The sequence below is a fragment of the Bos grunniens genome, chromosome 8 (assembly GCF_055505025.1).
Source record: "Bos grunniens cultivar Pamir isolate PY7600 chromosome 8, Bosgru_T2T1.0, whole genome shotgun sequence".
Taxonomy (NCBI): Eukaryota; Metazoa; Chordata; class Mammalia; order Artiodactyla; family Bovidae; genus Bos; species Bos grunniens.
In genome coordinates, this window is record NC_141172.1 from 12,268,862 (window position 1) to 12,294,530 (window position 25,669).

Here is a 25,669-nt window from a genome sequence, read left to right on the forward strand (position 1 = left end):
CTTATGATCATAATATTCAAGGGACCTGCTTCTGTATTACTCTTACACTCCTCCTGTTGCTGCTGCTGCTGAGTAGCTTCAGTCTTGTCGGACAGTCTTAAACAAATTGTGCTTGGAGGAGAGACTGACCACGCGGTTTAGTAGGTGATGAGAAACACTACTGTGCAGAGCGGTAGAGCTGTTTTAAGGGCTTACGGAAGCCTCACCGTCACTTACGTGGAACCTGAGGACTCTTCCAGGCCTTTTCCACTTGGTTCATATATTTTAGATTTTGTCATTTAAGCAGTATTGATCATTGTTTACTAAGATTATTTTAATCTATACCAAGGTACCCTTCTCCTGCAAACCATGTGTCCTTCAAATTTAAAATGAGGTTAGCATTCTTTTGCTACTGAGTCTCTCAGGCTTCAAGCTCATGAAGCATGCTTCAATGTAAAAATCCCCATTTTTCAGACTTTATCTCCATTCTCACATTCATTTTATTTTTCCTATTTATTATTTCCAAGTAACTGCCCCACTGTGAGAAATTTAGGTCGGCCTTCTGCTCCTCTGATGTCCTTACTTGCTAGGACTTTGACCCTCTCATTACTACAGCAATTTACTCTGATGGCTCACCAAGGCTTCCTCCTTAGGAATTAGATCCCATTTGAAGTAATAAGACAAAATAATTCACGAAGGGATGTAGGCTAAGCCTTTGACTCTACAACCAGAGTGCTTGAGTTTAGCTCTTTGTATTCTGTTTATTTTAAAATTTTAATCTGGAAAACGGGAATGTTATTATTACGTACCTTGAAAGATTAAGGAGTGACAATGTTAATATGTCTAAAGTTCCTGGTATGATGTGTGCTTCATTGTGCATGTGTACTAAGTTGCTTCAGTTGTATCCAACTCTTTGTGACCCCCCTGAACTGTAGCCTGCCTGGCTCCTCTGACCATGGGATTCTTTAGGCAAGAATACTGGATAGGGTTGCCGTGCCCTCCACCAGCGCTTCATTGTAAATACCCAATAATTCACTAGTTTTTCTTTCTACTTCATTCTCAAATTTTTCCTTCCACAGTCTCAGTCCATCATAACATTTTTCTGTGTGCTTTAGATTTTAATGTTTTTGTGAGTCACAATTGTTCTCCTATTATCTGCAAGCTCTCATTATAAACATTCTACACATTTGCCCTTAATCTGTAACAAATATGCTCATGTTTTCCCAACTTAATCTGTTCTTTGTAGATCTTGAATCCTCTTCTGTTGGTCATCATAAGCACCTTTCTTTCTTTCCCAGAGGCTATCTGGGTTCTGCCTCATCCCATTTCTAAAACTGCCAGTGTCTTCTCCTTTCGCTGTATATATTATTTTCTCACCCCGAAGTCTTTTGCTGGGCTTTCACTTCCAATTGAGGGCACCAGCATACCTTTAATAAGGGTTTGTCCTCCTGGGCTACTGGAACTCTCTTTGCCTTCAAGCACAAAAGGCAGGAATTGTTGAAGAATTTGCATATCTGGGTAGCTCTTGACCAAAGGCTGATGGATATAATTACTCCAGCTCCATTACCCCTTGGTTATTATGTAAATGTCAGCCTCGTCCATTTATTTGACTTATGGAAATTTTGTATATTCTTACTAACTTTTTGGTTGATCTTTCAATCAATTTTGAGAGTTTAAAAATCTCCTGTAATTGTGGATATGCTTACATATACTTCCTGTTTTGAGTTTTCATTTATTTTTGAAGCTCTCTTATTGAATATATGCATTTTTAGCATTGTTATATCTTGTTGGTGACTTGCAAACTCTTTCATTAAAGAATTTATCAATTTCTCTTTGATCATTCTGATAGTAATATAGCCATTGCAGCTGTCTTATGTGTAGTTTGCATGGTATATAATTTTCATATTTTGCTTTTTGCCCTTATTTTTATAATTTAATTGTTTATTATTATAAGAAAATTGCTATTAAAGAGTTTACTACTTTAATGAATAAAATAAAAATAGTTTACTGTTTTAATGAATATCACATTTTTAAAATAATTTTTAAGCATATTTTGTAGCAGACATTTAAAATTGAAAATTTCAGACACGGAGAATGAAATCAATATGTTGATGTGTTTCTGGAGTTTTTTCTCTTCCTTTTAGAGTACGTGACTTTATTCTGGAGGACAATTTAGTCATTGCATCATTTACAAGATTTTTTTTTAATAGGTGGATTTATAGTAGTCTTAACTGTAGAGCTAGTTTATCCCTACTACCACGGCGTGACTTTCCTTGGGTCTCTGCTTTATGCCCCAAATATGCAACAAGGTCTCTGTACTGTGGTGGTTTGTACTCAACATTTGTGGCTTGCATGAGCTTAATAAATTGTTTAGATTTACAGGCATCCAGAAACTTTTTTTCTTTTTTTGCATGGCTTAGTGGAATTAAATCCTACATGTGTGCTGCCTAAGAGTCCTCCAAAAATTCAAGGGATCCTATGCATATTTCTGAAGTATTATTTATGTAACTTTTTCTTTTAGTACTTTACTCCTAAATTCCACCTACTTTGACCTCAGACTTCAACATCTGTCTCCTCAATTCAACAAGACTGCAGTGCTTTGGTTTCTCCTGCCTGTGACATATCTGAAAAGGCAGATATTGTCTGTCTAGGCAGAAAGCTAGGGCAATTATATTCTCATTTTTATTATTTCTTCTCTCAAGGATTATAGTACTATGATGTCTGCTGTGAAATATCTGAAAAACAGTTATTTTACATAAAATTTTGTCAAAATTTTAGTTGTAAAAGGGCAAGTTAAGTATGAGATACTCTGTCCTGTGTGAAGTTTTCTACAATCATTTTTTTTTTTTTTAACTGGAAGTCCATTAGCCTTAGGATGAATTTCTGAATTAGCATGAAATAAAGTATACATAGATCATTGCATTTTTCTGGGGGATAGTCTGCAGTTTTCATCATTCTCAGGGGTCCCAGTGTGGAGGAGTATGCCTATATGTTTTGTGATCTCTAATCTATTCTATTATGGTGAATATACAAAATGTGCAAAAGTGAGTTAATTGACTGAGATTGCCAACAAAGGTCCATCTAGTCAAGGCTATGGTTGTTCCAGTAGTCATGTATGGATGTGAGAGTTGGACTGTGAAGAAAGCTGAGCACCGAAGAATTGATGCTTTTGAACTGTGGTGTTGGAGAAGACTCTTGACAGTCCCATGGGCTGCAAGGAGATCCAACCAGTCCATCCTAATGGAAATCAGTCCTGAATATTCACTGGAAGGACTGATGTGGAAGCTGAAACTCCAATAGTTTGACTGCCTGAAGTGAAGAACTGACTCATTTGAAAAGACCCTGATGCTGGGAAAGATTGAAGGCAGGAGGAGAAGGGGATGACAGAGGATGAGATGGTTGGATGGCATCACCGATTGTATGGACATGAGTTTGAGTAAACTCCAGGAGCTGGTGTTGGACAGGAAGGCCTGGAGTGCCACAGTCCATGGCGTCACAAAGAGTCGGACACAACTGAGCAACTGAACTGAACTTAACCATTCAAATGATGGTGAATACATGCTCCAGTGGCACTTAAAAAATTAATTTTAAAACTTTATATCATTAGAATGTAAATTAATAGAGTGTAGTGCTGCATATAAGAAATAATAGATTAACTTTTTCATAGTTCTAGAAAGATAAAAAATGTTCAGTAAATACTTGATAAATGTATATTGAACTTACACTATATGGAAGATACTGGGAGAGGTAGTAGGGAAAAATACAGATGAAGATAATTGGTGCCACATCCTCTCCAATGATCACTATACTTGATTGACTGATGTTGTTTACTCTGTTTTAATCATATGTGGATATATGCATAAATATCATTTTGACATATTGTTCTACATGTTCTACTTTAATTTCTATATATTGCCCCTCTATATGTTCTAGAAATATTTATCTTAAATATAATTGTTAGTGTTATAATGAAAATAATATTGGTTGAGTCATAATAGGGACACTTGTCTCATTCAGTTCAGTTCAGTGGCTCAGTCGTGTCCAACTCTTTGCGACCCCATGAATTGCAGCACGCCAGGCCTCCCTGTCCATCACCAACTCCCGGAGTTCACCCAGACTCACGTCCATCGAGTCAGTGATGCCATCCAGCCATCTCATCTTCTGTCATCCCCTTCTCCTCCTGCCCCCAATCCCTCCCAGCATCAGAGTCTTTTCCAATGAGTCAACTCTTCACATGAGGTGGCCAAAGTACTGGAGTTTCAGCTTTAGCATCATTCCTTCCAAAGAAATCCCAGGGCTGATCTCCTTCAGAATGGACTGGTTGGATCTCATTAGACAAGGTTAAAATTATGACTTAAAATTTTACTATTTATATATTTACTGATAAATGAATAAAGAATGGAGAATTTTAGTATTAGGAAATTAAAACCAAATTTTATAAGTATTTAGTAATAAAAATGCTTGTTTTTAAGTTCTTAGGTTTATAAAGTAGATATGTGTGTCAACTTTATTACAAATAACAGAAATATTTACAGACTAAATATAGTTTATGCTTGTGTGATTTAAATATTTATTAGTTTGAGCATTGATAAACCTATGAATATTATCCACTGTGACACTGTTACTTTTCAACATCACAAATCTTTAAGCCATGTTCATTAGGAATGTAATTTAACAATATTTGCAAGCCAGTAGTCAAAGTGAAATCCTACCACTCAAACCTATCAGTTACTGAGAATTTGATATGTTGTTTGTCCACATTCCTTGTAGGTTACTCAAGAGCAAAATGTAAAGGAGTCTATATATTTTATTTCTTATTTTATACAAATATGAAGATAATTTTTTTTCCTTGGAAATGCAAGGAAACAAACCTACTTACTGCAAAATTTTGCTATGTTCAGAATGAAGAAATTTAAAAGAAAGTTTCAGGCTCCCCAATTTTTAAATGTAAAAGGCTATATTTTCAATTTCCAGGCTTCTTAAATAAAATGTTAGTATACTTCAGCTCCTATCTACCTGGTCCACCCTATTTGCATGCTGTCTGTATGAATACCTACTTTCTCAATATTTTAATTGAGACATTCAATTAAATGCCTCTCTGGCAAGAGGCATTAGCCTTTGTAGGTATGTATGTCACTTCTAGTATCTTACTACTTTTAGGGGCCCAGCACCATAGAAATCCCATTTATTTTAAGATATATAACATTATCGATAAAAGTTGCCCATGAAGGATATTGAAACCACAGATTTCCCAACTGCTTTACAATAAGGGCTGACTTCACTCATTCACAAGATATTCTCTGTTAGCTCTGCTGAAACAGCAGGATTTGAAACTGGCTGTGAAATTAGATTTTTCTAACATGAGCAATGAGAGCTGTCATAATTCTGATCTCTAAAGGGGAAAAAAAAAAACAACTCTGTTATCATGCTATATTTCTCTCTCCTATGAATATTTTCTCTGATGATAATATGCTAATGGTGGTGAACATATTGAAGTTGACTTTTGGGTGTTTAGGGATTTTTAGTAAGATTTGAGTTCTAAATGTTTCTCCCCTGACAACATCTTATGATATATACTCCTAATAAAAAATAAGCAGATGATTCTTAGATAAAAATACTGAAAAATAACCTGTGTTATCAAAACAGTTTACATTTTCCCCCAAGAATTTTTCATCTGTTATTGGTAGAATTGACTATTTGGGGACTTTATAGACTATTTGCATTTTCTGATTAGCCAAAGCAGTACACAAGCCCTCTCTATACTGTGTGTCTTTTCTTATGTTAGTGTTCAGTATGGATACAAACTCATCACTTACACATGTAAATTAGAGTCCAGCTCTTGAATTTAGGCAAAAATTGAGGTTTAAATTTGACTCTGTGTCTCCTACTTTCTTACTAGGTAGATTACATAAAGTCCCAAAGCCACAGCTTTCTCATCATTAAACCAGAAATAATTATAATTTTTTACTGTTAGGATTGTTGTGAAGATTAAATCAAATAATTTAGCATGCTCTTTAGATGAGTACCAGGCATTGGCTCTATAATCTTTAATCATTTCTACATTTATTTTTATCCCACTTGACAGACCAAAACAGAGTGCCCTATGATACAGATGTTCTAAGACGGCAGGGGCAGCATTCTGAAGCACATCTGGCCCTGGTTCACACTAAATAAATAATCTTGGAGGGTCTCAAGAGGGACAACAACCTCAGAGTAGAACTAATATCTTAGAAGTAACCCCCCTATTTTTCTTTCGGCAGAAAGAAAAATAGTGACTGAAAACACTAAAAATACCCAGGTTTGAGCCTAAATTTTATCTCAGTAGATATTCTGGAAATAGCAAATGGATGAATAAATGCCTAAATGGATAGATGGATAAATGCTGGGATGAATGAATAAATGTCTAAACAGATGGCTAAAAAAAAAAAAAAGAAAAAAGAAATAACCCCCCAAACCAAATGGTTTAAGAACTCCTTGCCTGGAAAATCCCACGGACGGAGGAGCCTGGTAGGCTGCAGTCCATGGGGTCGCTAAGAGTTGGACACGACTGAGCGACTTCACTTTCACTTTTCACTTTCATGCATTGGAGAAGGAAATGGCAACCCTCTTCAGTGTTCTTGCCTGGAGAATCCCAGGGACGGGGGAGCCTGGTGGGCTGCTGTCTATGGGGTCACATAGTCAGACACAACTGACGTGACCTAGCAGCAGTAGCAGCAGCAGCAGGATAGATTTATCTTGAAACAATTGCTAGACTTTCTCAGCTTCTCAATAAAATAAAAACATACATAAAAGAGAGTAAAGTCAGAGACAACTATAGGAATACTAATAGAAAGTCCAGAAGCTAGACAAAATGTTCTCTATCTATAAAATGGTAGAATGGCTTCAGAATAGCAAACATTGTACAGATATTTCCAGGACAGAGTGGAACAGTCTACAGAGAAGCACAAGAAAGTCACTTAGTTGCCCACCCCAATATCCTCTCTCTCTCTAGAAAATGTAAGCCCCGAATCAATCCTTCCGGAGTGGGACCTATGGGTGCTCTTACTATGTGGTTTTTTGTCTGGTGGAGGAGCTGACCATCACTTCCTATCCTGTTAGTACCTTCCCTTCTAGCTCCTCTCTGACAGTAAGACTACCAGAATACAATTAAGGGAAACAATTTAGTATGCAGATTTAATATGTACAATATATTCATGAAAAATTATTCAAAAGTAGCCCACACTTCATGAGAATCCAGACTCTAGAGACATATTTTAATTTAAAGTATAAGAAGTTTCCCTGCCTCCAGACTGGGATGGAATGGGGAAGGGAGAGAAAGAAATAATGAGAGGGGCTAACAACTAAAGAGAGCAAAATAAGGTTTATCCTAAACATCCATGCAATACTAAATACTGGAAGAAATAGAGAAAGGTGCATTTAGTTTTGAAGACAATAACTCAGTATTTTGGCAATGAGTCTAATAATTGTTTTTACATGCTTGAAAACAATGGATATATTTTCTACTTTAAATTGGATATAATTAACTTTATTGTAATAAAACTTTCAGGGGGCTACAGTCTCTATATTTTGTGAATTTATACACAATATCAAATCATAGTTTCCATATAAATTTAGTCTCTTTGTTTTATCATAACTAATATGTTTCTTCTAGATCTTCTTGGGACAAAGTCTATAATATGATTTTGTTGTTCAGTTGTTAAGTTATATCTGACTCTTTACAAGCCCATGGACTGCAGCATGCCTTATTTTGCAGTGATATCTGCCGAATTAATTATAAACTCTCAAGAGAGCAAGAATTCATAAGTCATATAAGCACGAATCCACCTTTAACCACTAGGCCTTTATATTTATTCCTTGTGATATCATTTCTCAACTGTACTAATAGGGCAGAGGTTTTGTTTAGAGTTGTTAGTTCTGAAGTCACATTACCTAGGTTCAGACTCAATATTTATGTGTACAAATTGTAGAACATTAAAAATATAGTATATATATATTTCTTTCTGGGCTTTGTTTTCATTTTCTGTATGAGGGGAAAATAGTACTGACACCATTGAAATAATATTTAAGGTGCTAAGATTAATATCAGCACATAGTGAAGAGTCAATTATATACTGTGTGTGTATAAATGTAGTATGTTTGTATAGAATTAACTATGAACATAATGCTCAGAAGAGAGTAAATGTTCAGTGAATGATAGCGCTTATCTTTACTGTTACCATTATTGCTTTGTATGTATGCATGAGCAGTCACTTCAGTTGTGTCCAACTCTTTGCAACCCATGGACTGTAGCTTGCCGCTTTATATTCATACAACAAAACTACTTTTACTAGAAAATACCTAAAGATTTCTTTAAAACTTTCAGAAGTATTCAGCAAATATTACTTAAGCCCCTACTATGAGCCAAGGATAGGAGACATACAAGGGTCACTCTTCTCTTTCCCTTCCCAGTGTTGTGGGATTTTGCTTTACTATGTGTAAGAAACAGACAGATTCAGTGTGTAAGAAACGGGGGAATGGCATGATAAAGACTCCTCTGTCCATGGGATTTTCCCAGCAAGAATACTGGAGTGGGTGGCCATGCCCTCCTCCAGGGGATCCTCCTTACCTAGGCATCAAACCTGCATCTCCTGTCTCACATTTATTAAACTCCCATAAATTAATACTGTGTTGAAATCACCAACTCTTATTGTGAGGTTAATAGCATGTTTTTAATCATCTTGGGGCTGCAAACGGAAATGCGTACAGTACCATTTCCCCAGCTACTTTGTGTACAAAGAATCACATAAGATGCTTATTAAAATTTAGAGTCTACCGTTATTCTCAGTATATTGAACCAGAATCTCCAGAGGATGAGCTGGGGATTTGTATTTTTAGTCCAGAGTCTTGATGATTTTCTGATCTGGCAGTTTGGGGAAAACCGTAACCAAGGTGACGTAAGTGGGTGGAGCATGATGAATAAGGTATGTGAGGAAATGAGGGAATACCTTGGTTGTAGGATCTAGGACCAGCTGCCTTCAAGATTTCCAGATAAGCTACAAATATGGATTGTTATATAAAATATTCTTATTTTTACATATTGACAAATTACTCGTTGTCTTTCTGTTATTACCATTCAGGACAAACCAAACTTTTTAACATATTTCTGCGCTAAAAAAAAAAAAAATATATATATATATATATATATATTTACTATCTCTCAAAATACTGTGAAAGATAGAAATGGGTGAGAGAAGCTCTGGTCCCATCTGCTATCTTTATTAATTTCATGTAATTCCCCTCCACACTGCTGTCTGTCTGTTTCCTATGCACAGTCAAGCAAAATCCCACAACACCAGGAAGGGAAAGAGAAGAGTGACCCTTGTATGTCTCCTATCCTTGGCTCATAGTAGGGGCTTAAGTAATATTTGCTGAATACTTCTGAAAGTTGTGAAAAAATCTTTAGGTATTTTCTAGTAAAAGTAGTTTTGTTGTATGAATATAGAATGATTATATTGTTTGAGTGTAAAAAGTGACTTGGGTGTTGTTTAGTTGCTAAGTCATGTCCTACTTTTTTGTGACCCCATGGTCTGTGCCTGCCAGGTTCCTCTGTCCATGGGATTTCCCAGACAAGAATACTAGAGTGAGTTGCCATTTCCTTCTCCAGAAGGTCTTCCCAACCCAGGGATTAACCTGTGTCTCTTGTTTTGGAACCAGAGAAGCCTTGTAAATTGAATTTTCTGGGTGTAAAAGGGAGGGCTACATGTGTGGGGGCCTGCAGATAAGATAATGACTTCTTGCTAGTAGAAGAAAGTTTAAATATATGTATGTATGTAACTTCTTTGTTTTTTTCCTCACTTTCCTCCCCTAAAATACATTATAATAACCAGATGCAAAAATTACATATACCTGCATAAGCAGAAGGTAGTTTATAAGCTTCAAGAGGCAGAAATCATGTCAATCTTTGTTTTCATCATATCCCTAGTGTCTAACAAAGCATGATTACCTTCTTGAATATTTAAATAGGATAAGGAATAAATGAATAAATGCGTTAACTGGGTAAAGCACTTCTCATATGTGTTCACATGGTACAATCATGTCAATTTGATTAAACATATATAGAATCCTTTCTCTGACAGTTACCTGTATGTTCTATAGTGATAGTTTGACCATATGCTGGACTTATTACAGACCATATGCAAATTCATATAATAGCTCTTCTTATAAAAACACATTCACAAACATATTTCTATTGAAGTGGAACTCATCCTTTACATCTTGGTTAGCACGGCTTCTATGAGGTTCAAACATTTGGCTCATAAGATGCAACTGCTCTGTTGAGAAAAGAAAAAAATACTGATTCTGTATAATCTAAGGAAAGAGATAGAACAAGTACTGTTCTAGTAAATTCAGAGGAGTTTAAGGAATATATATGAGAACAGAGTAGAGGGGGCCTTGTTTAAATAGATTCAACGATGCCTTCTGGGTGAAAACACCAGTCCTGCTTCTTGGTAAGACACTGAGAGTGAAAAGTTAAAATGAAAACCTTATATTTTCAGTGCTTTTACTCAGCAACCCGATTTTACTATTAATACTGTTTCCACCTTTTTAAATCTAAAATTATATATATATATATATATATATATATATATATATCTTTGAAACTCAGTCTAGTTCCCCAAATGGTCTTTCGTTATTATAATAGACTATTATTTTCAGGTACAGATTTGTTTCCATTTTCCCTTTATAGATATAAATTCACTATTACAGAGTTTTTCATGGTTCTGAAATATTTCGAGAGCCATCGTATATGATAAATGACTTGTTTCATCCTACAAGACATGGGACAGAAAATATTAACCTTGCCAAACTGGAGACTGATTTAATATTTTAGGCTATTTCCACATGATCTCCTTTCAGTGCTATTATGTATATAAAATTGCTTTGTAAGTATTCTGATATTTTCATTGGTTCCTACTATGTCACTGTAATAATGATAATACTGTCTAAATCACAGATATTAAATATCTTGAGAGTTTTTATTCTTAAGGAAGTAACAGAAGGCCATGCATTTGAACTACAAAATTGAGCACAATATAAAGTGAATATATTAGATTTGCTAAGGGAAACATTAAAAGGCAATGGCTATAAAGTGAGAAACATGACCATTTCATTCTACTGAAACCAACGAATAAACAGATGATTTTCAAATAAAACTATATAGTAGTATAATAGAACTTCCCATAGAACCCTCAAACATGTACATATATCAAAATAAGTTTAAGGAGCAGCATTAATGTGGGAAAGAAAGGAAAGCAGAGACAGAGGAAATACAGTTTGTGAAACACAACCAGTTAGGGATTGCAGAAATACATTCAGGCCATCATTTGGGGTTTTATCTGTCTCCTTACTCACTGTTCTCACGGTCTTTTACATCTTGAACCCATATGATTCACAGCAACGACTAAGCACCTTGGAAATTTCCCAGGCTTAGTAGAATACTATCTTCAGTTCAGTTCAGTCGCTCAGTCGTGTCCGACTCTCTGCGACGCCATGAATTGCAGCACACCAGGCCTCCCTGTCCATCACCAATTCCCGGAGTTCACTCAGACTCACGTCCATCGAGTCAGTGATGCCATCCAACCATCTCATCCTCTGTCATCCCCTTCTCCTCCTGCCCCCAATCTCTCCCAGCATCAGGGTCTTTTCCAATGAGTCAACTCTTCCCATGAGGTGGCCAAAGTACTGGAGTTTCACTCCATTTAGCATTTAGCATCACTCCTTGCAAAGAAATCCCAGGGCTGATCTCCTTCAGAATGGACTGGTTGGATCTCTTTGAGTGCCTTTAAAAGTACTCATTAAATATCAGATTAGCTTAAACTGAAACTGTAGAATTTTCTATATTTCAACAAATACTTAAAATAGCAAAACAGCTTTTTTTTTAAATTTTGGAAATATGATTTCACTTTGTTTTTGTAAATGTGTAGAAACTAAAATTAGAAGACATATTCTGATCAGGTTTGTTTGTTTGTTTGTTTTTTTCATCTTTGTACTTCGTGGTTTGGCTTTTCTACAGCTAAGATGATGGGACTGAATGCTATCTGGACTTCACATCCTGCCACTTACATTGACTTAGTCACTTAAATTTTCTGAGGCTCCATTTTCTCAGATATAAAAGGAGATTAATAATGTATTTCTGATAAGACTGGTATAAAAATCAAATTATTTTTTCCAGTGGATCAAAGACATACAAGACTTGAAACCATAAAACCCCTAGAAGAAAGCATAGGGAAAAACTTGAAATTAGTTCTTAACACTGATTTTTCTGGGTATGATACCACAAGCACAACAGCAAGAGCAAAAATTAATAAATGAGACTACATGAAATTAAAAATCTGTACAACCACAGAAACAATCAACAAAATGAAAAGGTAACCTAAGGAAGGGATAAGATATTTTCAAATCATACATCTAATGCATTAATATCCATATATATGTGTGTGTGTGTGTGTGTATATATATATATATATATAATCCAACACAATGGAAGAAAAAAATCTATTTAAAAAATGGACAGAGGAACTGAATATTTTTTTTTTCCAAAAAAGACAAGCAAATGACCAATAGCACTTGAAAGGCTGTCACCTTTATGGAACATAGTATGGAGTTTCCTCAAAAAAAATTAAAAATAGATTTAGCATGTGATCCAAAAATCCCACTTCAGGCCATATATCTAAAGGAAATTAAATCACTATCTTAGAAAGATATTTGCACTCCCATGCTCATTGCATTATTATTCACAACAGTCAAGATATAGAAACAACCTAAGTATTTACCAAGGATAAGTAGATTAACAAGATGTAGAATTGGTGTACAAATGGATTATTCAGGCATGATAAAGAAGGAAATCTTGTCATTTGGACAAGATAGATGGACCTTGAGGGCATTATGACAAGTGAAATAAGTTACAGAAAGATAAATACTATTTGATCTCACTCCTATGTGGAATATAAAAAATCAAAGATTGCTATATGTGGTAATTATGTTTTAATTAAATCAGATATTTCATTATGGCATAATTTTTTTTTCCTTTTGTATTAGCATGATCCCAGATCATAAAGGAAATACATTCACCAGTATTACCTTGTTTTCTTTTATAAGAATTTTGTGCCATGCATTTGAATGTATGGCCATCTTATTTAAAAGTAGTTAATAATTATGATAGTTAAAAAAAAATGTTCCCCCTTTTAATACCAAAATATATTGTTAAATATGCAGATCTTCTCTACCTTTTAGTTACTGTAATCTTTTAAGTGAGACAAAACATATTGTTAAAGATATGTTATGTACTAGTGGCTCAGACAGTAAAGTGTCTGCCTGCAATGCGGGAGACCCGGGTTCGATTCCTGGGAAGATCCCCTGGAGAAGGAAATTGCAATCCACTCCAGCACTCTTGCATGGAAAATCCCATGGACAGAGGAGCCTGATAGACTACAGTCCATGGGGTCGCAAAGAGTCGGACATGACTGAGAGACTTCACTTTCATTTTCACTTTCCATCCAGTTAGTTATTTTATCCTGTCAGATATATGAAATCATTGGTTGTGATATTAATGAGTTTCAGAGTGGAAGGAATTCTTTTTTCTTTTTTAATGAAGCATAGAATTTATTAATGTATTTACATAATTTATAATCTGTAAGCAGTGGTCTCATAAATATATGACTACAACTTTACATGTGCTAAGCAACAGATACCTGTCTCCCCCACCAAGGCAGCTCCGTCAAATTAAAAATGGACAGCATTTACCCCACTTTCTAGGCTTCTTCTTTTCTCTTTGGAAAACAGGGCTAGTCAGTTTAAACTGAATCTGCAATTCAACATGTTCCAGGCAGCCTCTCTACCACTGCCATCTTGATTGTCAGAGCTTACTTAAAAAAGGTGCCAGTGACGTGCCTGGGGATACCTGTGCGACAGGGTCCTGGGCTGCTGTGCCCAACGGAGATTGTGTCAGAGACGGCGTGGGTGGGTGCCTCTCCATCAGCCTCAGAAACAACCCACCTCAGCGTCAGACAATCCTAACTGCCATCCCTCCAGGGTGGTAACTGCACACATTCTAAATGTTATCACTCCCTCTAGCAGTGGCAATGGTCAATGGGAAGACAAGGGAAGGAATGTATCCACAAGGACTTTTTTTTTTCCCTCAAGAACCATGAAAGTGCTAACTTTTCCTTTACAAATGTGACATAGAATCTTGACTACAAAGCTACTCAATGATCTCATCCTACTATTCACACAACTGTACATTCCTTCTCAGCAACATCAGGAGCCAACGATGCAGTCCCTGGGTACACAGAGATCCTTTACAGGACGGAGTCCACAGACTGACCTATTACTGCTTCAGTCTCTGAAGAGGAGACGGAACCAGTTAATTCCTGTGAATCCCAGTTGCCCAAAAACGATCCAAGACTGGCAGGCGACCCCTTGAGGGGGGGCCCAGCCCTCCTGCGGCCTGTCAGGACCAGCTACTTCGTCTGGGAGTCCCAGGGCCAAGGCCCAGTCAGCAGCAGCTCCGCCTAGGCTCCAAAGGCTCTGTAGAGTTTGAAGCCGTTTCCGCCAGAAGGCGGCTGGCGTCAGTGAATGGAATTCTTTGACTAATTTATATAAAGAGTCCGTTTATGTTTATCTTGTTCTTCGCTCTGGTCCATAAAAGGACTGCATGGATGTAGTCGGCGTAGTCTTGGCATCTCTCTCCATGACCTCTCTTACCTCGATAAGATCACTTATTTCCTGCAATGACAACTACAATGTTGGGTGGGCCATGCTGCTGAAGCTCTTTTACCTAATTCTTTAATGTTGAAAATATTTCGTGATGTCATAAATAATTATAGCTGCAGCTGAGCCTTGGTAGTACATTGGCGCTAAGGCAGGAAATCGTTCTCGTCCAACTGTATCGCAGATGAAGGATGTATGTAGCTCATTTTGGTACTGGACAGTCTTGGTCATAATAGATGGTCCTATTGTTGGGTTGATGTTTGGATCAAACCTGTCTTCCACGAACCACTACACAATATTTGATTTACCTACCTCTGTATCCTCCAGCAGACACACTTTGAGCTACTTCAGCACCATGGCCTGGGAACCAGGGGTGCAGGCCCGCTGCCATTCTCAATAGAGAGAGGCTGGGCCCAGCACAAGCATTCCCGGGTGCCACCACCGCAAGGCGTAACCCCGGCTGCGGGGTACGCAGAGGCCACTGCCTCCCGTTTGCCAGACCTTGGCCCGGCCCGGCTGTTCTCAGCAGCCTGAACAGGTTCCCGGGCACCACCGCTGCCGCCATCTGGGGACAGCGGACGGTCAGCTGCAGAGTGAAAGGAATTCTTAAGAGACATTTAGTCCATTTTGACACCTATGTAGATAAAAGAACACTTCCTCAAACAAGACACTGATTTCCTCCTATGAGAAAGAGAAATGGTGGTAAGGCATGTAACCAACTTTGTTCTCATTACTGTTTGGGATTTGTGTATGAAGCTACAAGTTCCTTAGAGTTTCTGAGGAGAAGGCAATGACACCCCACTCCAGTACTCTTGCCTGGAAAATCCCATGGACAGAGCAGCCTGGTAGGCTGCAGTCTATGGGGTCGCTAGGAGTCGGACACGACTGAGTGACTTCACTTTCACTTTCCATTTTTCATGCATTGGAGAAGGAAATGGCAACCCACTCCAGTGTTCTTGCCTGGAGAATCCCATGGACAGAGAAGCCTAGTAGGCTGCAGTCCATGGGATCTCACAGAGTCGGACATGACTGAAGCAACTTAGTAGTAGTAGTAGTAATAGTAGAGTTTCTGAAGCAATAGGATTGTGGGTAAGATCCAGGAATCCACAGTTTTAAAAGAAACTCAGGTGAATAAATGAATCAATCCAGCTACTATATCTTAAAAGATAACAAAGCAGACCATAGAGAAGGCAGAAGTCTAAAAATATTTTTGAGTATGGCCATCTTTTATTCTCAGTTCAGGTCAGTTGCTCAGTCATGTCCTACTCTATATGATCCCATGGGCTGTAGCATGGCAGGTCTCCTTGTCCCTCACCAACTCCCAGACTTCACTCAAACTCATGTCCATACAGTCCATGATGCCAGCCAACCATTTCATCCTCTGCTGTCCCCTTCTCCTCCTGCCTTCCATGTTTTACAGCATCAGGGTCTCTTCAAATGGGTCAGTTCTTCGTATCCAGTGGACAGTGTATTGGAGTTTCAGCTTCAACATCAGTCCTTCCAATGAATATTCAGGACTGATCTCCTTTAGGATGGACTGGTTGGATATCCTTGTAGTCCAAGGGACTTTCAAGAGTCTTTTCCAAAACCACAGTTCAAAAACATTAATTTTTTGGTGCTCAGTTTTCTTAATAGTCCAACTCTCACATCCATACATGACTACTGGAAAAACCATAGCCTTAACTAGATGGACATTTGTTGGCAAAGTAATGTGTCTCTGTTTTTTAATATGCTGTTTAGGTTGGTCGTATTTTTCCTTCCAAGGAGTAAGCGTCTTTTAATTTCAAGGCTGCAATCATCATCTGCAGTGATTTTCGAGCCCCCCAAAATAAAGTCTGACACTGTTTCTACTGTTTCCCCATCTATTCACCATGAAATGATGAGACCAGATGCCATGATCTTAGTTTTCTAAATGTTGAGCTTTAAGCCAACTTTTTTCACTCTCCTGTTTCACTTTTATCAAGAGACTCTTTAGTTCTTCTTCACTTTCTGCCGTAAGGGTGGTGTCATCTGCATATCTGAGGTGATTGATATTTCTCCCAGCAATCTTGATTCCAGCTTGTGCTTCTTCCAGCTCAGCATTTCTCCTGATGTATTGTGCATATAAATTAAATAAGCAGGGTGACAATATACAGCCTTGACATACTCCTTTCCCTAATTGGAACCAGTCTGTTTTCCCATGTCTATTTCTAACTGTTGATTCCTGAACTGCATACAGATTTCTCAGGAGGCAGGTCAGGTGGTCTGGTATTCCCATCCTTTTAAGAATTTTCCATGGTTTGTCGTGGTCCACACAGTCAAAGCCTTTGGCATAGTCAATATAGCATAAGTAGATATTTTTCTGGAACTCTTTTGCCTTTTAGACAATGAAACAGATGTTGGCAATCTGATTTCTGGTTCCTCTGCCTTTGCTAAAACCAGCTTGAACATCTGGAAGTTTATGGTTCACGTATTGTTGAAGCCTGACTTGGAGAATTTTGAGCATTACTTGACTAGCATGTGAGATGAGTGTAATTGTGCAGCAGTTTAAGCATTGTTTATCATTGCCTTTCTTTGGGATTGGAATGAAAATGGACCTTTCCTGGTCCTGTGGCCATGATTGAGTTTCCCAAATTTACTGACATATTGAGTGAAGCACTGTCACAGAATCATCTTTTAGGATTTGAAATAGCTCAACTGGAATTCCATTACCTCCACTAGCTTTGTTCTTATTGATGCTTCCTAAGGCCCAGTTGACTTCACATTCCAGGATGTCTGGTTCTAGGTCAGTGATCACACCATCGTGATTATCTGGGTCATGAAGATCTTTTTTGTACAGTTCTTCTGTGTATTCTTGCCATCTCTTCTTAGTATCTTCTGCTTCTGTTAGTTCCATACCATTTCTGTCCTTTATTGACCCCATCATTGCATGAAATGTTCCCTTGGTATCTCTAATTTTCTTGAAGAGATCTCTAGTCTTTCCCATTCTATTGTTTTCATCTATTTCTTTGCATTGATCACTGAGGAAGGCTTTCTTATCTCTCCTAACTATTCTTTGGAACTCTACATTCAGATGCTTTTATCTTTCCTTTTCTCCTTTGCTTTTGGCTTTTCTTCTTTTCATAGCTATTTGTAAGGCCTCCTCAGACAGCCATTTTGCTTTTTTGCATTTCTTTTTCTTGGGATGGTCTTGATCCCTTTCTACTGTACAAAGTCACAAACCTCCTTCCATAGTTCATCAGGCACTCTGTCTATCAGATCTAATCTCTTGATTCTATTTGTCACTTCTACTGTGTAATCGTAAGGGATTTGATTTAGGTCATACATGAATGGTCTAGTGGTTTTCCCCACTTTCTTGAATTTAAGTCTGAATTTGACAGTAAGGATTTCATGATCTGAGCCACATTCATCTCCTGGTCTTGTTTTTGTTGACTGTATAGAGCTTCTCCATCTTTGGCTGCAAAGAATATAATCAATCTGATTTTGATATTGACCATCTGATGATATCCATGTGTAGTCTTCTCTTGAGTTGTTGGAAGAGGGTGTTTGCTATAATCAGTGTGTTCTCTTGGCAAAACTATTAGCCTTTGCCCTGTTTCATTCCGTACTCCAAGGCCAAATTTGCCTGTTACTCCAGGTGTTTCTTGACTTCCTACTTTTGCATTCCAGACCCCTATAATGAAAAGGACATCTTTTTGGGGTGTTAGTTCTAAAAGGTCTTGCATGTCTTCATAGAACCGTTCAACTTCAGCTTCTTCATCATTACTGGTCGGGGCATAGACTTGGATTACCATGATATTGAATGTTTTGCCTTGGAAGTGAACAGAGATTATTCTGTCGTTTATGAGATTGCATCCAAGTACTGCATTTCGGACTCTTTCGTTGATATGATGGCTACTCCATTTCTTCTAAGGTTTCTTGCCCACAGTAGTAGATATAATGATCATCTGAGTTAAATTCACCCATTCCAATCCATTTTAGTTCACTGATTCCCTAAATGTCAACGTTAATTCTTGTCATCTCCTGTTTGACCACTTCCAATTTGCCTTGATTCATGGACCTAACATTCCAGGTTCCTATGCAATATTGTTCTTTACTGTATTGGATTTTGGTTCCATCACCAGTCACATCCACAACTGTGTGTTGTTTTTGCTTTGGTTCTGTCTCTTCATTCTTTCTGGAGTTCTTTCTCCACTGATTTCCAGTAGCATATTGGGCACCTGCGGACCTGGGGAGTTCATCTTTCAGTGTCCTATCTTTTTGCATTTTCATACTGTTCATGGGGTTCTCAAGGCAAGAATACGGAAGTGATTTGCCATTCCCTTCTCCAGTGGACCACATTTTGTCAGAATTCTCCACCATGACCCGTCCATCTTGGATAGCCCTATGTGGTGGGGGCAGGGGTGGCTATCCCTTGGGCAGAGGAATCTTTTATTCTAGTGAAATATAATCCAGAATGTCAGAACTTAAAACAGGTAAACCAGAACAACTCTAGGAAATTGAGGATACAGGGCAAGGCCATGCTCACAGATGCCTCTTTCTCCCCCTCACTGAGATGTCTTTTGGAAACCTGGTTTGAGAATGGAGAAGACTCTTGAGAGATCCTTGGACTGCAAGGCGATCCAACCAGTCAGTCCTAAAGGAAATCAGTCCTGAATATTCATTGGAAGGACTGTTGCTGAAACAGAAACTGCAATACTTTGGCCACATGATGTGAAGAACTGACTCATTGAAAAAGACTGATGCTAGGAAAGATTGAAGGCAGGAAGAGAAGGAGACAACAGAGGATGAGATGGTTGGATGGCATCACTGACTCAATGGACATGAGTTTGAGTAAGCTCCAGGAGTAGGTGATGGACAGGGAAGCCTGGTGTGCTGCAGTCCATGGGACTGCAAAGAGTTGGACACAACTGATCGACTGAACTGAACTGAACCTGTCATTATAAAAACAGTTTTTCTGTTGTCCAGTAGTCTATATTCTTTTGTATTATTTTAAAAGCACTGGACAATAACCCGGTGTACGAGACAGCAAAAGAGACACTGATGTATAGAACAGTCTTATGGACTCTGTGGGAGAAGGAGAGGGTGGGAAGATTTGGGGGAATGGCATTGAAACATGTCAAATATCATGTAAGAAATGAGTTGCCAGTCCAGGTTCGATGCACAATACTGGATGCTTGGGGCTGGTGCACTGGGACGACCCAGAGGGATGGTATGGGGAGGGAGGAGGGAGGAGGGTTCAGGATGAGGAACACATGTATACCTGTGGCGGATTCATTTTGATATTTGGCAAAACTAATACAATTATGTAAAGTTTAAAAATAAAATCAATCAATGCAAAAAAAAAAGAAAAAAAAAGAAAAGCACTGGACATAGATGGGTGAAGAGAGGTAATTGGCTAGTCCATCATAAGTCCAGCTCTCACCATCAAGGATGTTGCTTATTACCTCCTAATTCTGTAACATTGAAAACAACTGCATTTACAATTAAAATGAATTATGAATATTTTTGCATCTAAGAGAAAAGTATGGCTAATCAGTCCATTGGCTGTAATGTTGTTATGCCAATAACAGAAGTATCATAAATACTAATTTACTATTTACGAGATATTTACTCATTAATTTTGTTTGTTCTAGATGTTTGCTGACTGACTTTCTCCTCTCATAGTCTATTCTTCACATAATGCCCATGTGAACATCTGATATACTCAACCACTATTCTATTCCATTGTATTCTATCTTGTCACATCATATCATATAATATTGTCACTGCATTTAAAATTTGTTTTCTGAAACATTCTTAGGAAATCCTGTAACCATCAGTTCCTATAAAAAGGAAGAAAATTAGAATATACTTAACCACTGTCAGACTGTAATCTACTGTTTTCTTCATCTGCAATAAATTAGATTTTCTTGGGAAGTAAAAGTCTAGTGGCTAGCAGTGACAAAAGTCATGCTCAACATGGGAGCACAGGAGAGGAATTCAGTGGCCACTTTTCTGTATTTCCTATACTAATATCCACTTCCCATGTTCGTATGCAATATGCAAGTTCCCAGACCTGAACACCCCTACTGGTATGTCTTCCTTCTCAGAGCACCTCAGTTGCCCAAGTCCTTATTATTTTTTTTAAACATTCTAGAGATAAAACACAATAGGAAAATATATTTAGAATAATTTAAATTAAATATTTAACATTTATTCATTATATGACTGTAGTTAAAAGAAACCCCCAAAAAGAAAAATCTGTGCTATTATAGGAAATATATATAGGTTTTTTTTTTTTAATTGGAAGCTGAACTAAATCTATTCAAGGCCCATAATATGAGAGATATTTTTTAAACTGATTTTTTCAGTGGACTCTAAAGGAATTCTATGCCATTTCTTCAGTGGTAGTCTCAATTTGAAATAGCATGGGTATTTAAAACAGTTATGTCTCCAAATCTCTAATGGCCACAGAACAAAGCTTAGTGTCAGTCTTTCAAATAATAGTTTACTAGCATTGCAAGTGTTCCTGCCAAAAGAAAGCAAACCAAATTAACAAAACAATTGGCCAAAATTACTATTACCAAATTAACAAGGTCCCAAATGAACAAACACAATCATAGATTTCATTGCATTTCCATAAAATTTGCTAATACTACATTTAATAAAATACTTCAGTTTTCTGGAGAGAAAACTTGAAATCTTTGAGTTCATTAGAGCTATAAGAAATCCAAAAGAATGAACCCATAAACATAAGCAGTCTCCTTATAGCTATTTCTAATGTCCTTTCCATCTTAGTTACCTGTTACTTTGGACCCTTTTTGTAGTAAGATAAGAAAAATCCTCAGAGCAGAAAAGGAGGAGACTGTGTTCAGAATGTTTAAGAAATTAGCACTCTTTATCTAACTGAATCGTTGCATTGTTTAATATGATTGCACATTCTTTTACTCCAAGTTATGGATTTAGTGGGGTTTGATTCAGAAAATCCATACTCTGAGTAAGGTGGCTCCTCCTCTAGAACACTTCCTAATACCATACACAAAAATAAACTCAAAATGAGCTAAAGAATGGCCTAAATGTAAGGCCAGAAACTATCAAGCTCTTTGAGGAAAACATAGGCAGTATATTCTTTACATAAATCACAGCAGGATCCTCTTTGACCCACCTCCTAGAGCAATGGAAATAAAAAATAAACAAATGGAACTTAAACAAATGTTCTCCTGCACATCAAAGGAAACAATAAGCAAAATACAACCAACAGAATGGGAGAAAATAATTGCAAATGAAACAACTGACAGGATTAATCTCCAGAATATAAAAGCAGCTCATGCAGCTCAACATCAAAAAAAAATAAACAGCCCAATTAAAAAATGGGTAGAAGACCTAAACAGAAATTTTTCCATAAAGAAACCATGGAGATGGCTAATAAACACATGAAAAGATGCTCAGCATTGCTCATTATTCAGTTCAGTTCAATCACTTAGTCGTGTCCAACTCTTTGAGACCCCATGTACTGCAGCACACCAGGCCTCCCTGTCCATCACCAACTCCCAGAGTTTACTCAAACTCATACCCATTGAGTCAGTTATGCCATCCAACCATCTCATCCTCTGTTTTCCCCTTCTCTTTCTGCCTTCAATCCTTCCCAGCATCAGGGTCTTTCCAATAAGTTAGTTCTTTAAATCAGGTGGCCAAAGTATTGGAGCTTCAACATCAGTCCTTCCAATGAATATTCAGGACTGATTTACTTTAGGATGGACTGGTTGGATCTCCTTGCAGTCCAAAGGACTCTCAAGAGTCTTCTTCAACACCACAGTTCAAAAGCATCAATTCTTTGGCACTCAGTTTTCTTTGTAGTACAGCTCTCATATTCATACATGACTATTGAAAAAACCATAGCTTTGACTAGACAGACCTTTGTTGGCAAAGTAATGTCTCTGCTTTTTAATATGCTATCTAGGTTAATTATAGCTTTTCTTCCAAGAAGCAAGAGTATTTTGATTTCATGGCTGCAGTCACCATCTGCAGTGATTTTGGAGCCCCGCAGTCTGTCACTGTTTCCACTGTTTCCATCTATTTGCCATGAAGTGATAGGATTGGTTGCCACAATCTTAGTTTTCTGAATGTTGAATTTTAAGCCAACATTTTCAGTCTCCTCTTTTACTTTCATCAAGAGGCCTTTTGGTTGGTTGGTGCTTTCTGCCATAAGGGTAGTGTCAGCTGCATATCTAAGGTCATTGATATTTCTCTCAGAAATTTTTATTCTGGCTTGTGTTTCATCCAGCCTAGCATTTCTCATGATGTACTCTTCATATAAGTTAAATAAACAGGGTGACATTATACAGCCTTGATATACTCCTTTCCCTAATTGGAACCAGTCTGTTGTTCCATGTCTGGTTCTAACTGTTGCCTCTTGACCTGCATACAGATTTCTCAGGAAGCAGGTCAGGTGGTCTGGTATCCCTATCTCTTGAAGAATTTTCCACGGTTTGTGGTAATCCACGCAGTCAAAGACTTTGGCGTAGTCAGTAAAGCAGAAATAGATGTTTTTCTGGAACTCACTTGCTTTTTTGATAATCCAATGGATGTTGGCAATTTGATCTCTGATTCCTGTGCCTTTTCTAAGTCCAGTTTGAACATCTGGAAGTCCATGGTTCATGTACTATTGAAGCCTGTTTTTGAGAATCTTGAGCCTTACTTTACTAGAGTGTGAGATGAGTGAAATCGTGCAGTGGTTTGAGCATTCTTTGGCATTGCCTTTCTTTGGGATTGAAATGAAAACTGACCTGCTCATTATTAGAGAAATGCAAGTCAAAACTACAATAAGGGCATTACCTCACACAAGTCAGAATGACCATCATTAAAAAACTACAAACAATAAGTACTGGGGGGGGGATGTGGAGGAAAGGTAACACCTTTGCACTGTTGGTGAGAATGTAAGTTGATAGAACCCCTGTGGAAGACAGTGTGCAGATTCCTTTACAAATTAGGAATGGTCTTTAAAGCTAGGTGTTTTTAAAACCACTATGTATGTGTCCCACCTTCAGAAAACTGCCCTTCCCACTTTATCTGCCCCATATCTTTATAGCCTTCAGCTTTCCTATCTGCTTAAATCAATAGGGACTGATTCTATCAGGCCCTCAGTGATTCCCATCAAAAACTCCCCTGAATACATTTGTCTCTGTTTGTAGTGCGCATATTTATAGTACCATCTTATCCCCTTGTTCTTTTATATATTCACACCATTCAAGCTATTATTATTGAGGTCACAATACTAATTACAGTGGTTAATTATCAGTATCCATCTTATATGACATGCCAACAGAAGTGACCCTTGCTTCTTGCACACAATATTTAAAGTGACTTGCAGGTCACTGGGTACTTTTCATTACTTGGCATATCTCATGCCCTATCCATCCCCTCCTTTTGCTCACCTCTCACTATTCGTTGGGCTTCCCAGGTGGCACAGTGGTAAAGAATCCACCTGCCAATGCAGGAGACACAAGACCCACAATGCCTGGGTGGGGAAGATCCCCGAGAAAGAAATGGTGACCCACTCCGGTATTCTTGCCTGGAAAATCCCATGGACAGAGGAGCCTGGTGGGCTACAGTCCATGGGGTTGCAAAGAGTCAGACACGACTGAGTGACTAACACTTTCATTTTCACTGTTGGTTATTTGGGGTTTACTCCTTGGTCCTCTTTATCAAAATTTACTCACTTGATCTCCTCCTGTTTTATGGCTGTATCCTAATGATAAATCCTGTCTCCAGCCCAAGCCACCCTCCTCAATTCAGATAGTATGTGCCTTTGGACAGATTTATATCTGGTTGGTGAATAAAAATTTAAAACATGGCAGCATAACAGCGAACTTTAATTCCCTCACTCCACCTGACTGACTCTACCTAAAGCCTCCTGGAAGATGATGTCCAAAAATCGTGAAATAATCCTTAATCCCTGCCCTTTCCCGGTATCTAAATTTTACTTCATCACAAAATGCTGTCCGTTTTCTCTTCAAGATTTTTAGAAAATATGACCACTTCTTAACACCTCAATTATTATCATTGTTTGTTTGTTTTTATTTAAAAACTTCCATAATTAAAATTGACAGAATATCTTTAATGACCATCTATGAGCCAAGAAAAATTTAAAAATCAAGCAGTATTATCTGTGGCACTTACAATGTGGTCAGTTTGACAAAGTTATTGGTAATTTGTGGAACATAACTAACTAATATTATTATTTTGAATAATAGTTGTTATTCATTATTTTGTATTAACTTTATAATACAAGTGGAAATAGCTATTCATTATTTTTGTAAACCAGTATAATACGTATGTATAAGTTAGTCTAACTTTTTTTTCAAAAAATTGACCAGTATAATTATAGTTATTTAGTCACTCAGTCCTGTCTGAGTCTTTGCAACCCCATGGACTGTAGCCCACAAAGCTCCTCTGGCCATGGGATTTTTGAGGCAAGAATGCTGAAGTAGGTTGTCATTTGCTTTTCCAGGGGATCTTCCTGACCCAGGGATCAAATCCATGTCTATTACTAGTATATTACTTTTTTCCATTTGGTACTGTAAAATGTATTATTTTATTCAAAATATTTAATGGCATCATTATACATAATGTGGGATTCCCAAGAGGCTCAGAGGTAAAAAATTTGCCTGCCAGTGCAGGAGACACGAGTTGAAAAAAGAAATAAGCAGCCCTAGGTTTTATGCTGTGTGATACTATGCAACCTTGTAAACAAGCAGAGACTATCTTTATGAAGTTTAAACACCACAGAAAAAACAGCCATTAAACAGATATTTAAAATAAACATATAAATTGAATGTTTTCAGAAATACTATATTAGAATGATTCATAGTTCTAGGGTTAAATTGAGCTCCTGACCTATCTTTGATGAGAGTAGATGTAGGGATTGGATACCTTCATGTTGAAAATATGATCTAAAAAATATGAATGGATTTATGTGTGG

At 37.6% G+C, this 25,669-nt stretch overlaps 1 long non-coding RNA gene and 1 pseudogene across 8 annotated transcripts in view; one reads left to right on the forward strand and one right to left on the reverse strand.

Annotated features, from left to right (window-relative positions):
* LOC147366672 (uncharacterized) overlaps positions 1–25,669 on the forward strand; it is a 384,117-nt gene that overhangs the window by 293,395 nt on the left and 65,053 nt on the right. The gene's annotated exons all lie outside the window — the stretch shown is intronic.
* On the reverse strand, positions 14,342–15,412 carry LOC147366674 (ras-related protein Rab-22A pseudogene; annotated as a pseudogene).